The sequence below is a fragment of the Girardinichthys multiradiatus genome, chromosome 2, assembly GCF_021462225.1.
Source record: "Girardinichthys multiradiatus isolate DD_20200921_A chromosome 2, DD_fGirMul_XY1, whole genome shotgun sequence".
NCBI classification, from domain to species: Eukaryota; Metazoa; Chordata; class Actinopteri; order Cyprinodontiformes; family Goodeidae; genus Girardinichthys; species Girardinichthys multiradiatus.
The window spans coordinates 20880317-20886222 of NC_061795.1; the positions used below are offsets into that span (position 1 = coordinate 20880317).

Below are 5906 nucleotides of genomic sequence, written 5' to 3' on the forward strand. Positions count from 1 at the left end.
CATGTTACGGAAGTTTCAAACTGCTGTGCAAATCATGCATTTGCAATATCACATGATCTTTTTTACTATTTTTGCACAGAGTGTTGGAAAATGCCATCAGAAAATTAGGCTTTACGTGTCTTTATTTCATTGTTCTAAAGAAAGAAGTGGAGGAAACCTGGAAATTTGCATGGTCAGTTTCAGGAAAAGATCTATTTATATGGTAAAAGAGGACATTGCGTCTTCTCTGCATTGACAGATTTTGGCTTTTCAGCCTATATATCCCTGGGGGATCATAGTAGCTAGAGAAAAACATTACTGTAATTATACTGAAGTGGTTTTAGCATGCTATACGAACACCCTGCATCAACCCCTTAAAGTAAACACAGGGGATGGTGTCATGAAGAAATTCAAGAAGACCTAAACTAATGAGATGGGACATATTTAGTTTGGGTTGTGTCAGTGGATATCAGAGGATTAGGGGGCATAACGGGATAACTGGGGCCTAATATCTTATATTAAACCGGTATTTGTTCATTAAGTTATAAAAGAAATATATGTTATGTTTTTTTCTGATATATTTATACAAAAAACAATTATGCATACAGAATGGAATGTGTGTGTGAGCAGTCAGAGGGAAAAGAGTGGAACAAAGCTGTTTTTTTAAACTTTTGGAACGACCAAGTTAAGCAGCAACCCTCAGTTGATACATCCCAAGGTAGGAGCGGGGAGAAAATAGGTGAAAAGTGCAGGGAAAATTTTTAGATATGCATAATAATATGGGAAATGTTTGCTGAAGATTCCAAAAAAATCATAAAACGGGCAAATGTTTTCTGATGCCTTTACAAAATAGGCTTTATATAACATTAATTTCCCCAAAAAGTAGATGTAAATTCTCCAAGGAAATTTTTCAAAGCCCCTTTTGTTCCATGCGTTTCAATTTTTTATTTTTTTTTATAAGATAACCTTTACTAAAGTAAGGTTGTAAAGTACAAGTAATATTAATGATAGGGAATTTTCATTAGCGAACCCTGAAATTTCACTTAAGAACCTTTTAAAAAATTAAATTTCAAGAGGTTTCCTTGACTGCTGAAAGAAAGAAAGAAAAAGAAAAGAGAGAGAGAAAGAAAAAGAGCAAGAAAGGTCTGCCTGGCAGATACCATTTTTAGACTCCTTTGAGTGTCATCTTGGAACTATTTCATAATTATAGGATGTTAGAAAGAAAAAAAAAAACGTTATACAAACATAAAGTTAGGACTGAGTCTTTCTAAAATTGATGAAGTAACTGAACGGGCAAACAAAAACGGAGCTCGTCAATCACCATGGGCTTTAAAAGTCTTTGCAGTTGCCTGATATGACCAGTTGGGGGCATAAGTGTTTCACTGTTAATCTGACTGGGCTCATGATCAAACAAAACAGCTGCAGAATACTGACTTCATTGTACCAAAGTGGTTCAAGCATGCTTTCTTTTTGATATGAAAAATTGATTTATCCTCATCAGGGTTGGTGTTTTATAAAAAACAAAACATTACAACCAAAAAGAAAATGTACTAAAGGGCAAATCACAATGGTTCCGTCTTGAGATGAAGAGATGAAACAATGGTCCCCCCCCACCCCCCATACTGTGCAGGGAACAGTGCAAGGAAGGTGCACTGTTCCCTGCACAGCACTGGTGCACAAAAAGGATTTTCATGGATGAGTCGGATGAATCAGATGGGGACCTGTAACCTCAATGAAAAGCAACTACTGAAGCCTGCAAAGCAACAGCATTATGCAAAAAGGTTGGAATGTAAACAGAGCATTTGGGGCTTAACTATCAATTGGATTTTTGTATTATTAAAAGAGAGTTTTCATCAGAGAACAACTGCCTGCCAAATGTTAAAGGCTGAAGTTTTTCAGCTTTCATGTGCCAGCCAGACATTCAGAAAGCATTGCACAGATCAGGTTGTCAATTAAAGGTAAGAATTAATACTAAAAGGACAAGCAAATGGATTTTTTTTTAAATTAGACACTGCTTATGTAGATGTAAGTGGAGGTGTTGATTGGTAAGTAGTAGCAGCTATAGAAATCAAGTTGATTCGCACTTTTCAGACAACCAACTGTAACAAAAGCTGTTTTGCCTAGGTTAAAAACAGACATACATAAAAACTACATGAAGATCAAACAGATAAATTAATACTTAAATGAAAAGTTACTTGTTAAAATAGATTCACAGTACAGAGAAAGGACACAGGATTTTGAGGACTGGTGCTGGCGGAACCACCTCCAGATCAGTGCAATAAAAACTAAGGAGCTGGTGGTGGATTTCTGCAGGCACACCCACGACACTGACACTGTAGAACATCTAGGTAGTGTACACTGTGATAGTGGACTCAAGTAAATACCTGGGTGTTCACCTAAACATTAAACTGGACTGAAACCACAACACTAATGCTCTTTACAGGTTCAAAGCAGACTCTACCTGCTGAGAAGACTGGGGTCTTTTGGGTTGCAGTGGGCAATCTTGAAGACCTTTTTTGATTCTGTGATGTCCAGCTGTTCAATGTTTTTGTACTTTTTGCTAAACTTGCTGTTTTCTAACAAACTTAACGGCAAAATTCACAACAGGTGTTTAATCCTTGAATTGACCAACACATTTCCTGTTTCAATCAGATTTGTTATCTAAACAGGCCTCCTCACAATGCTGTACATTTTTTGACATCATGAGATCAAGATGACACCTGAGATTTGATTAACAGTACCACACCACTACAAGACAGGATGTTCTCAAACGGAAGTAACCACTGAGCTTAGAGTATCAGAGTGATATCAACAGGTTGCATCAGAGAGACAGGAAGAGTCACAGAAAGACATAGAAGTGGGTGTTATTTGGCCACATCCTACATTGATGACCACTTCATTGTGAACAGTGCCCTGCAGAACCAGATGATGAATGCCACTCAACTCCAGGCACATTTAAGGAAGGTGAGAGGCACCCGAGTGTTGTCAGACCATTCCAAACCGTTTACATCAATGTGGTCTGCGTGGTGGACAAGCTGCAAGGGTACCTGACCACATCACCAGGCACAGGCATCTTCGTCTTGTATGAGCCAGAGAACAGTTACGCTTGATGCGGGAGCAGTGGGCCTCGGTGCAGTTTTCTGATGAAAATTGATTCACGTTGAGCAGGAGAGAAGGAGACACATGCAGGAGAGCGCTATGCATCACTCTTGCTGTCACCTATGATGATATTCTATGGAGAATACCATCTGTGAAGGTACAACCCATCCAACCTTGAAGCAGATTGGGTAGAGCCACAGTGGACCAAACTTGGTGCCGCTTCTGTCAACAATGAACAGGAAAATGACACTATAATTTACAGCGGTTACAACAGGTTGTTAAATGTTTCCTGGTCCGATTAGTCTTGATTACCACAACATTCAGATGGAAGGGTCAGAATAACATGAAACCAAGGACCCATCCTGTCTTGTACCATTCGTTCAGAATGGTGGAGGTGGTATAATGGTGCAGGGATATTGTCTTGCCACACTTTTGGCCCCTTTGTCCCAAATAAGCATTAAACGCCACAGCATATCTGCATATTGTTGCTGAACATGTCCATCCCTTTATGACCACAGAGTAGCCATCTTCTAAGTTAGAAGATGGCTACTTACAGAATGATAGTGCACCATGTCACAAACCTCAAAGAATCTTAAACTGGTTTCTTGAACATGACAATGCGCTGACTGTTCTCTAATGTTATCCACAGTCCAGATCTCAATCAATTAGAGCACCTTTCAGATGTGATAATGGCAAATTCACATTATAGATGTGCAGGCAACAGATCTGCTGTGGCAGTGTGATCCCATCATGTCAATACTGACCAAAACCTCTGAGGAATGTTTCTGACACCTCGCTGAATTAATGCTACAAAGAATTAATGAAATTCTAAAGGCAAAAGGGGGCTGTCTGGTACTATTAAGCTGTACCTAATAAAGCAGTTAGTGGATGTAAAGCTGTGTGTCACTGGTGTAGAGGACATTTACAAATAAATAAATCAGTTAGATATGATTTGAACCAAGCATTTAAATCTATTTGATCCTATCTAATAGTATAATGTGTTCAACAGTACTAAAAGCTGTGCTTAATGGTTTTTCTGATCAATATTGTAAATTGAATAAGATTGGATCCAATTCCCATACATAACTGGAGCTCTCTAGCTCTGCATAGGTCCTATGTTTGATATAAAATTCAGTTGTTTAATGGGGAGTACTAAGCATGTATGTCTATGTGTGCCTGTGAGAGGTGAGGACCAGCTGTTTTTCAGACATTTTTGCAGCACCCAAGTCCCCTGGGGAGGAAAAAAAAAATACAGAAATCCTAATACACACTGCATCACAGAGGCTTAAAAACAGGGATTATGAGCTATATTTGTAGGTGTGTATGTAGAGCAATATTTCCTTTCAGATCTCTCTCTGCTCTTTATCATATGACCGAGCGCTTCCCTTTGATCTCAGCTTCAATTCAGAGTGTTTTCCATTGTTCAGTCCTGTGTGGCTCCTGAAGCCCACCGGCCTATTCATTGGGCTCCATAATAAGCTGCTAATTATCCCAGGACCTCATCAAGTTTCTTTGGGGGCCAAAGCAAAGCCTCCTCTTCGCATTGGTTGGCATGGCGACTGTAGGGGGAGGAAGACCTGAAGGAGGCCACCAGAAAGAACCGCCACACAGGACACGAAATGCGTTATCTATAAGCATGGTTGGCTTTAATTGTTTCCATATTGCAGTGCCTTGCATAAATATTCATACAATTTAGTTTTTTTATTTGATTTATTGCATTACATACACAAATCTAAATATCTATTTTAGGGGGAGTTTATTTCAGAGACCCACACAAAGTAATGGTGAAGTGAAAAAAGGATACACGGTTTTCAACATGTTTTGCAAATAATCCAAAAGGTGTCAGCTTTCATGACCTCTTTTGCAAGTCATTGTATATTGCCTAACTCAGTTTAAGTGCTAAAAACTCAATCAGTCAAGTTTTGAATTGACAGTCATGTATAAACTGCATGAATATGGGAAAGCTCTGACCTTTTTTTAGCAGCTTCCACTCAGATTTACGTAGCCTTTTCTGGTCGTGTGACGCCCTTCCCCTTTCCTGTTTATGGTGTCATGGAAAAAGTCAGTGTTCCTTTCCTCTGCTTCCATGTTGTAGTAGCACAAAAACTTACCATACGTAATGCAACAAGCCTCAGCCACCCACCTCAACAAGCAGCTCGGTGACTATGCAGAATCTGTGACCAGAATTAGATCTTCCAATGATGAACAGATATAAATAGTAGGTAGAAAATTAGTGAATTTTTATGGAGACATTTGTCATTAAAAGCAACATATAAATCACCTCCCATAATGCCCTAATTCAAAGGCACCTCCAATTTCGTTCAGTTGCTAGGCAACCACGGAACGCCACAGTGATGCTCCGTGGTTAAAGGCTGACAACCCAGAGGAGAAAAAGTGGATTGTTGCCTGAATCACTATCTTTTATAGCTCTGAGGTTTCATTACATGGCCAGCTGACAGTGACAATGATACACTGTCACTGCTGAGTAATTATCCACCCCTATTCATTCCTCTGGCATATTCCACTAACAAATTATGTCAGCTAAGTGTTTTTACCAGATCTCTGCAACTCAGCCACAGTCACAGAAGAAGAAAGAATCTGTTAACAGTTTCAGTAAATCTTTGACAGCCTTGACCTGACACACTGTGGCATTGAAATAGCACCTGTTTTGACCTCAAATCTTTTATTTAACTATATTCCAACTAGTAGCAAACTGCAGAAAGGGTAATGTTGCAACATCTGTAGAGTTCTGGTTGAGGGAAGAAGGTGCTTGCCCCAGTTAATGTAATACATCATTTCGTCCTGTCAGATTTTAGGCGATAGGCAAA

The 5906-nt window shown here is 39.3% G+C and overlaps 1 long non-coding RNA gene across 2 annotated transcripts in view; it reads right to left on the bottom strand.

Annotated features, from left to right (window-relative positions):
• LOC124881259 overlaps positions 1-5392 on the bottom strand; it is a 65252-nt gene extending 59860 nt beyond the window's left edge. Inside the window, exons 1-3 of one of the 2 annotated variants that reach the window (XR_007041598.1) lie at positions 5222-5392; positions 5050-5116; positions 2595-3300 (exon numbers count right to left, since the gene is read on the bottom strand). This is a non-coding gene — a long non-coding RNA (uncharacterized LOC124881259). Of the gene's footprint in view, positions 1-2594; positions 3301-5049; positions 5117-5221 lie in introns of those variants that run through there. The other variant, XR_007041595.1, reaches the window with a different exon arrangement.
• Between the last annotated feature and the right edge of the window lie 514 nt (positions 5393-5906).